The following is a 9931-nucleotide window of genomic DNA, read 5'->3' as shown; positions in this document are numbered from 1 at the left end:
CCCTCGATCCATGGAGACATTGTTTAGTTAAGTGATTAGTGGCTTATCTTTACATACAGTTGCAGTTGTAAGTGTTAAATGGTGCGTTTATGATGCATGGTTACAGCAGCACAATTGCCTTAAGTGAGGAAAAACTATTTGCCACAGTAATTTTGGTATGATTTAATGTGGCTCCTTTTTCCACAATTTAGATCAATTAATCAGATATTTACACAATGTTTGCTTTTATGCTCTTAAGTGGCCTTTCTTTGACTCATCTGGACAGGAAGTCACACAAGTTGTTCTTACATCACAATCCATTAGAACCGCTTTGCTCTCCTCTTGCACTGACACAGGTGGTGACAAATGAGCCACGCTGCATTCGTGCAACCCAAATTCATTTCCAACTTGCTCCCTGACGGAGAACACAGACGTATTATTCAAATTTCTAACCCATTCACTCTGAGTGGTACACGTCAGAAAACCTAAACGTTTTAATCTTCATGCAAGTCTCTCCTCATCTGTTACATAAATAGACCATTCATCATATTATTGGGCCTTTACAGCTTGACTGTTTGAGTGATCCGTTTCTCAAACAGCCCCCTCTCCCTGCAGCCCAATCAATCATTTTTCAATGAAGATGTCACAGCTCATTGTGTGGAGGGTTACCATTCGGGGTACCAGAATCATTCCCCGAATGATTCCGGTTTTTGTGTGTGAAAGCCGGAGCCATTTTGATCCAGTGGATGGTTTGAATAATTTGGCCAAAACACTGTTCCATTTTACTGCTGGCTTGTCAACAATTTTCACCTCAGTGGAGGTGGTAGCAGGTGTGGAAATCTCTAAGCATGCTTGCTATTAACTTTTCATTAGGTGCATTAAACTGCACGAGTCATCAACAAGTAGTTGCTGCTCGACATAATTGGTTTGTGGTTAATGTCTGTTTTGAAGCTGTAAGTGTCAGCGAGCTGCGGAAATCCCAGCGGGAGCTCTTTAAGACTTGAGATTTTCTCAGGAAGAAGCACTTTTTAAAGACAGGCAGCCTTTAAAGACTGGCAGCCTAAACTGCACGGCAACAATTTCTTCCAGGCTGTGCATTGTTATCCCAGCCACTCATAATGATCCTTTATTCAATAACCAACCCGCAGGATTGTCTCATTAAATAACCAGCTGCAATGCAGTAATAAAGATTTCATTTCTCATCTTGAGTTCTTGCGTTTGCACATCTCACCTCTCCTCTCTTCTTTCTCTTTCCTCTGCTGCAGCCTCCACCAAGGAGTTGATGCGGAGACCTGTGACAGCTGGAGCCGGCGACATAACCTTCGAACACAAGTGTTTTCACCAAACACACTTCAGGGAAATTACAGTGCTGTGCAGAAAGGTGGTAGCTTATTTCTTTATGTTTTGTTTCTAAGGAGCAAGGCTTTTTTTTGGGTGTTTTAAGTTGGCTTCTTACTTTACTTTGGTTGTTTTTCACTAATCTGCAGCCCAATTCCTGACAATTTTCAGTAGAATCCCTTGTACTTTAAGCCACACATCTCATTGGCTTGTGAAAGCATGCATATTTTATCAACCTCTAAATCTAAACCATTTAAAAAAATGCACAAAGTTGTGTTCATCTCTTGGAAGCGCAGTATAAACCAACTATTGTCTGGTTTACAGCTGTACAGTCTTCTAATGATATGCAAATATCTAAATTTGTGACACAAAGGGATGAAAGATTTATCAGTTACTGGGTTAATAATGATGTACTTCTGACCTTTTAAAAGAAGCACAGTTTGCTTGAGGTTAATTTAGGATCAAATCAGTAAAACGCCTAATTAATAAACTTGGTAATTTGCATTTTAATTGAAAAGTTGTATCTCATATCGACATGTCACCAACATGTCATATGCGCGGTCGCTTATTGCATCAATATGACTGATAGATTTATGCAACAAGTGGCATTTATTGTCAATCTGATCTGCTTTATTAACACATGCAGCTGATTTATCCATCAAAGTGACCAATATCTAAAATATGGGCTTATGAGTTAACTTTTTAAGCCTTTGAATATACTTTGCATTCTTCTGATTGTTTTATTTTCTCACTTAGCCTCTTTTTATTGATTTTTGTTTTTGTTTTTCCTCCCAAATATCCATTGAACTTGGTAAAATATGATGAACATCACACACATTTATCTCAAATCTTGTATATTTCATGGCCTGTATCATCATCTGCACTCTTTGTGGTCCGCATCGAAAGCTCCACTCTTACTGAAGTGAGATTAATGAGATTTAATCTTTTACCTCATTGCGAATGCTTTATCTCATGAGGTCATTCATTGGCGCGTCAGCCCTCCTCCACCTCCCTACCCTCACCGTACCTATGTTGCAAAATTAAACTTGAATTAGATCATTAGCATACAAAGCAGGAAACCTACTGCCGTGGAGTCATACATATTTATCTGGACGTGCCTGACTTGTGCATGCACACCATCATACTGTAACCCCTTTTGCATGCAAACACCCCTGTTTCTCTTGTGCAGGAGACAAGCGAGCACAGACTATGAAATGGATATTAATTAGAGTAGGTTGGTTTTCAGAAGCATAAATTTAACTGCAAACCATCTGAGTAAATTCAAGGTTTTCATCCAAACAAGCTTTTCGAAACATGGCAGGTTGACTGGAAACTGTGTGCATTTGGAACCAGAGCAGATGGATTTTGATTAGGATCGTTGCTTTCAACGCATCAAATATTGCTCGCACACAGAGGAAATGCGAAATGCCTGCAGTCCAAACTCATCTGCTACACATTAACAAACAGAAAAAGACAAACGGGGAACACGGCCTTCTGAATAATCATGCGTTGCCTCATGAATGACTCCTTTTCTCTCTCCTTTCCCCTCTGTCCTTTCCACTAGAAATTAACTTTCTCCTTAACCACTCTCCCTGCTTCCTGGGGATCACTTTCCAGCCTTCTTCTTCCTTCCAGCTGGGAGAACAACTCCCTCCTTTTGCAGCTATGTGGACTCCTCCATTAGTATTCCTTCCTCCTTCCCGCTTTTCCCTCCCTCCTGTGAGATTGCTGTTGTGTCTTATGGCTTTTTATTCCTACGTGATGGTAGATGGGTTCATGTAGGAGTAGAAGCCACTAAACACACGGTGAGTGCTCGACATGCTGGCCAACACATGCAGAGAGCTTCCTGTGGATATGACAGCTGCCATGTTCACATCAATGTCCTGCCCATTATCCCAAATGCACACAAGGTTTAAATATAGTTCAGGGACCGCACTGAAGAGTGGGGCTGTTTTAGACTGGAGTCACAATTTGGTCCAAATTGGAGCGACAACTATAGATTTTTATTATTTTCGGAAAAATCCACAGCAACTTTCAGCTGAAAAACCAATCCTCAGTGCAGAATTGTCTTAACCGACCTACTTTCCCCAGCTGCATGCTGGCTGCTTGTGTCTCCAATTCGATATTAATTTCTTCACTTCCCTGCCCTGCGGTCCTTGATCAGAACTGCAGCTTGAAAGATCTCAAAACCACTTTCGAAATAAAATGACTCTCTCAGGTAGGTCACTCAATAATGTCTGAATGTATTTGCCGTTTCCCTGTTAAGTTGTGCAGAAAAGGTTCATATCCCTTTTTAACAGCACTAGAAGGTTTCCACACTGTAGCGCGACATATTACAGTCCATACTTTAAGTTCTGGAAAGTAGTCGTTCTATCAGACACTTTTCCATTATTTACCGGGTATTTATTGGTTTCTATGGTCCTTCTGAGTAGTAACTTATCAACTACTTTTCTTGAACTTAGAAGTTACTTTGCTGAATTTACCGGGCATAGACATATAACTTTGATTGAACCTAATAATAGTTTCAAAAATGTTGTCCAAAGATACTTGGTAAGTTCCAGAAAGTTGTGTCTAAGTTCTGGGAAGGTAACGGATGACTTTTATTGACGTTGCAGGATTGTACCATGATGTTTGGGGAAAGTAACGAGTTCTGCAAAAGTACATCCTGTTATATAGAGCCACCAAATTGTGAAAGTATTATTTCAAACTTTTTTGCTCATCTCTAAAGTACAGATTTCATACCTCTGTAGTTTTAAAGCCGTTCAAGAGAACGTTGTAATATTTTTTCATTGCGTCACTTTCGCATCGTTGACTGTGGACTCTTAATAAAGTATTTTTGATATGTCTATAATGCTATTTATATGTTCTACAAAGTTTGATTAGTTTTAAATCACTCAGATGAACTAAAATTGTGTGACTAGTCATTGGATGGTTATCTTCCTTTCTCTCTAAAAACCTGAGCTCTTATATCTCTGATTGCAACGTTACTGAATGTACCTTTTGACCGAATCTTTTCTGTCTCAAACCTGAGTGATTGAAAGCGTGCAAAATCACCATTTAAACTGTAGCGTAGAAATGTGGTTTCATTGACCCTGCCTCAAACATGTAAGGCCATATTAAAGTGTTGTGGTTAAAATACATTCGCTTCTGAGTGGACAAGACAACAGAAAAACTGCATTGTATTTATTCACAAACCAAAAACGGGGACTGCAAAAGCTCTTGTGACTGAAATGCTTGTACCTTTGAAGACAACACAGATGCAACAAACGATCTTTTTTAAAATGCACTGGCTGACTCATTGTGAATCACCTTGGTGCAGAAGTTGAACAGGGAGTTCCTTGAAAAGGCTCGAGTCTGAGGAGACCAGCAGGAGACCGGCTCAGTCTGTTTTCTTAGATCTGAAGGGGTCGCAGTCTAAAGTGCCAGATTTTATTGTAATTCACAGTAAATTTCTAATTGTTTTAGATATTTCACTCAAAATAGTAGGAGTTGGTAACCTTGAAGCACCAGATTTTGAATGTTTTTCCAACCAGCTTTCCTGATAAGTTTTTCAATCCCTTCAAAACTTCAAGGCAGGAAACTTTAAATCAACTCTGAGCAACCCCCTTCATTTCCCTCCTAAATTATGTACAAATTCTGGCACCCTAATAATGGCGCGGCAATAACTTTTCGCCTGGGCTGAACTTGGTGTCAACTAATTAAGCAAGAAACTCGAATTATCCTGCTGGTGGGTTCATTCGTGTGCTGCGGGGTTTGGGTTTAAATGTCAACTCCCTGTTTGTGTTTGCTACGAAATACGCTGCCAGCCTGCGCTCCTTACACGCAAGTTGAATAAAGTCTAAACAGGCAGAAGCCAAGAGCTGAATTATTAATCCCTAGATATTACAAGAAGCTGACACATGTTTGCAGTTGTGGGACATTGCTCCTTCGCTCATTTGAGATGCATAATAATTTGAGATGAAAACGAGATAAGTTCTGCCAAAGTTTAAGGATTTCTTTTTAAGCTATAAGATGTTGTGATCTAAAATTCAGAGGGGAGGCTTGACAAGTTTCTGTTGCCTGCATTATCTGTTTAATTTATTTTTCAGGTTCCCACTCCCACATAGAGTTTTTTTTCCCCCTGCTTTATTGAGTCGTGAGGTGGTCTGAGAGAATATTTGAACAGAAGGAAGACATTAAAGAAGGCAGAGGAAGGCTTCGATTTTTAACCCTGTGGGGGTCCATGGGAATCTAAAGGTGGGAATCAACAGTGATGAAGTCTACGGGAAAGAGCCTGCATTATTTACAGATGCACAGGCTCATAAAGGGGGAAGCAGTGTTTGAATAGATCGCTCCTGTCTTTTCGTCTTGCCCAAGGGTTCGCTTCACAGTTATGATCCAACCAGACTGCAAACCTCACATTCAAATGTCAAAATGATAAGACAGGCAGCACTTGGGCTCATTTTAATATTGACAGCTGTTCATTTTTTCCAAATTACGGCTTTCGTGACTCTACGACTCATGATCGGATTCTGCAAGGTCGCCGATTCCTCAAGTTCCGGTGGAAATCATCAACTCTGGTGTAATGGGATTTTCCTCTGACAGATGCAATAATGCGGTGTGTTTGTGTACAGTAGGTTTAATGTACGAGTGTTGTTCTATTTTATCTCCACCCTGCTTCAGGCTCTGCTTTGATTTTTCTGTAATAAATAATGCTCTTTTGTCTTCTGTGCTGCATTTGTTCCCTGTTGTAATCCCTCTACTGCTCAATAAATTATGAATAATGCCAGTTCAACCTGCTGTATATCTCTTTTTTTCATTTGTCAGATGGTATAGTTTTCTCCCTTTTTTTCTAAAAAAAAAAACGTGCTCAGGCATCACAAACTCTTTCGGTGAGCAGTTTAACTCAAAACTCACTGAGATCTCAAAAGAAATACCAGAAACGATCTGCTTTTTGTGCACAGAACGTGAGCAGGAACGCAAGAGCACAAGGAATATTAATAGTCTTCTTGCACATTTAGCTATGTTTCAGTATTGCATGTAGGTACCAATAAAAATAATCTTTTACCATCTTCCTGATTATTTGGATACAAAAATCCACTAAGTGAATAATTTTGCTGCAAGTCTTTTGGGACAACCAGGCTTATATATTCAGAGACTGATGTTCTTGTTTGTCTTTGCAAAATGACTCGATCTCTATCAAATTGGAAAGAATGCATCTGTAAAAGGAGTTTAGGTTTGAAATTACGTCGTTATAGGAAGCAATTGTTTTGATCTGAACCTTTCCAACGGGTCTTTGTCCTGCTGGAAGGTGACCCCACCCAACTCCCAACTTTGCAGCCACTAATGGGTCTTCTTCCAGGATTCCTCTGTATTTAGCTTCATTTGACTCTCTTCCTTCTGAAACAAATAATCTCCACAGCATAAGGAGAAACACCATATTTTGAAATATGGCAGAGGACAGAACTGTGAGCTTAGGATGATGTGCAGAACTAGATTTTCTGCTGAAACGTTTGCACAATGACTAAAATATTCTTTTTTTTTTTTTTTTTTATCATTTAACTTTTTATTAGTATTTTTCACTTTTGTTTACATACACAATGTACATGAACACTTCACATTCAACATAACATAACATAAAACTTTAGCTTGGGAGCTATTCTATTCTATTTGACCTTTGTCCCGTCTAGTTTGCCTGTTCTTTATTTTTGTCGCTGTCTTTGGTCTTGAATGCTGTCCATTTCATCCACTTTTCTTCCATTTGTGTTTGTTGAAGTCTCAAACGATGTGTCAGTTTTTCCATAATGTAGATTTCTTCTATTATTCCAGTCCACTAAAATATTCATTTTAAGTATCAGACCAGATTAAATTGTGTTTGCTAGCTGTTCTGCATGGTAGACGCTGTCTTACGTAACACACTTAAAGCACTTTCCCATTCACCTAGTTGCTCTCTCATTTATTAGACTCAAACACTGAAATACAAATTACGAGGCGACTTGTGGTTGAGTGCCTTACCAGAGGGCATGGGTCAAAGCTCAGGACTTAAGCCCCCAACTGATTGCAAGATGACTTCTCTTCCCACTGAGCCTCAGCCATCCTGTGTGGTATGTGGCAAACCTTGAACCACACTTATGATTTTTAACAATGCTTTCTTCTTGCCACTCACCTGTTAAAGCCAGGATTGTGAAGATTTTAACTGAAGCCTGGCGAATACTGAGTTGAACAATAGTATAGAGCCTGAACATGTCGCACCGTGCAGCCTCCATATGATACAATCTTGATGGTAACTTTTGTCACTGTACAATAAGACTCAATATGTCATTGCTGCTGAATTGTATCAGAAAGGCCCAACAGACATTGGTCCAATGATCGAAGGACAGCCAGTTAAAGGAGTGATCACACTGAAATGGAAAAAAAGAGAGGAGGGAGAAGAGACATCTGTGGAAGAGCTAATAACTTTGAAATGGAAGATAATCAGAAATCTGTCTCAGCAGTAGTCACCCTACATGACTTTTCATTAAAATTTCAGGCTCCGCTTGATATTTGTTCTAGACTGATTTGGTGAGAAGAATACGCTCATAAGAAAGATCTAAAGATTCATTTGCAAACGATTTTGACAAGGAAAGCCAATTATCGCAGCTTTGTGGAGCTATTATTCTGGTTTAATAGTCGCCCTCTCATCAGGATCTCCACCCTGAGCTGTCGATCTCTGCAGCTCACCCAGAGCTACTTTAAATCTCTTCCCTGATTAAAACTCTTCTTGCCTGATAGCTGAGTTTTACTGGATGTTTATGCAGATATCAGACTAAGGGAGGCTGAATACAAACACATGTTTAAGACCTTCATTTGTAACTAAAAAAGAAAAGTTAAATGGCTAGGGATGCATTTGAAAAGGGACTTTATTGTGTAAATTTTGTTTTTGTGTTTCCAGTCTCGTATTTACTGCACAAAAAGCCTCATTTTTATCTTTAGTAGAGTTCAGAGAATAAACTGAGTGAAGCTCTTCCTCTCACGCTTGTATTAAAGTTGCAGAGTAGCTTGATATTAAAATACCATTCCATGTATTAATCATTAAAGCTAAACTTTTATTTGCAGAATTTGACTAGAAAGCTTTCACATCAAATCACATTAGATGTATATTTCAAGAGAATCAAATTAAAGAAGTTTATTTTTAAAGTTTATTTAACCATTTTTTCTTGATCTGAACTTAGGGAGTTTCATATTTGTAGGGAAATCTGCGAAATTCTGAAAAGCGGCCTAATTATGTAGACTCATCCTTCACATCAGTTCCACATCACAGGACACATCTGTGTCAATATTTGACAGACTTTGTCTTTTAATTACATATTCCCTTTTGTGCACTCTCCCAAATTTCAGGCATTATCTCATTACCGCTTGCGTGCCAACAAACCTCTTTGCACTTCCTCTAATTGGAATGAGGAGCGGTGCCAGTGTTTACAGAGGAGAGGAGAGGCATGTCGCTGGAAATTTGTGAGCGGAGAAGACGCAAAAAAAGTGTAAGGGCAGCCTGTGGATTTCCTCTGATTTCATCAGTAAAAAAAAAAAAAAGACGTGTGGGGCGATTCCCAAGACAACAGGCAGCTGGTGTATGTCGGCGAGCTTCGCTGCCCAAAATCTCTGAGAAGAAAGTGAAAGAGTCTCATGAAGGCTCTGCAAGTCATCCTCGGCTTTAGAGTTAACTCCACCTTTCAGCTTTACTGCCGCAAGTCATCTGTGCACGGTTACAGGGCGCTGCAAGCATGGCGTCCTTATTTTGTAATGCGCTGATGGCGTTACGTGTAGCAATAGTCAATTCAAATAACTGCATTTAGACATTATTTGCTTAATGGTGTCCACTTGAAAGCATTTTTGATCCCATCAGAAACAACAAACTGCCCACCAGATGGGTCAGGGAGCAAAACGGAAAGCAGAGAGAAATTATAAAACGACATCCAGAGCATGATTGTTGATTATTCAGTCCACCTGCTGAAAATCTACCAAAACATGGCCGCCTACGTAATCTTACAGGCTGGAAAAGGAAGCAACCAAGAGGGTTGTAGTAAATCTGGTGGAGCTGAATCAGGTAGTGGTTAATAAGTCTGTAATCATTGGCTGAGTTTTGTTTTGAAAAATTTTAGTTTCAATCTTTAGTTTTCTTTCTCCTTCCCAAAACTTCAACAAAATCGAGCAGTGTCAGTATTTGTGCACTAAGCTAAACTAACCCTTGTTGTAAATTGGTGAAAAAGAAAGCCACAAGATCTGCTTTCAGGTTGGATATTTTTGCAAGATAAGTTTTTAGGGTTTATTTTTGGTGCAACAAGCGTTTTCAAGTCATATCTGCAAAGTCAGGCTCATCTGGACTCCACTAACTGTGTAATCAGTGCGTAGTTAACACTTTGTTTATACTCTCTCGAGCTTCTTTGAGCTTAGTTGGTAGATTATCGCTTCATAGATTATATAATTGGACACGATGCATGTCTGCTGGAGGAGTCCGATTCAAAGAGGGGGAGAAAAAGGAAGGGCAGAATCAGCTGGAGTTCTTGTTTTGCAGCCTCTAATTTACAAAAGTTGTGCCTTTCAAAGGTCTACATGACATTTTGGAAATGATCTTCTCACAGCGTGACCTGCCGAGATC

At 39.5% G+C, this 9931-nt stretch overlaps 1 protein-coding gene across 1 annotated transcript in view; it reads left to right on the top strand.

The window, feature by feature from the left end:
• The first annotated feature begins 261 nt into the window (after nt 1-261).
• cox20 (cytochrome c oxidase assembly factor COX20) overlaps nt 262-9931 on the top strand; it is a 22363-nt gene continuing 12693 nt past the window's right edge. The window contains exons 1-2 of the mRNA XM_032589422.1: nt 262-268; nt 3624-3626. The gene's annotated coding sequence lies outside the window, so the exon portion shown is untranslated. The remainder of the gene's footprint in view (nt 269-3623; nt 3627-9931) is intronic.

This window comes from Xiphophorus hellerii, chromosome 17, assembly GCF_003331165.1.
Source record: "Xiphophorus hellerii strain 12219 chromosome 17, Xiphophorus_hellerii-4.1, whole genome shotgun sequence".
In the NCBI taxonomy this organism is placed as follows: domain Eukaryota; kingdom Metazoa; phylum Chordata; class Actinopteri; order Cyprinodontiformes; family Poeciliidae; genus Xiphophorus; species Xiphophorus hellerii.
The sequence above is the reverse complement of the archived record's forward strand: the minus strand, read 5'-3'. Positions and strand labels throughout refer to the sequence as shown.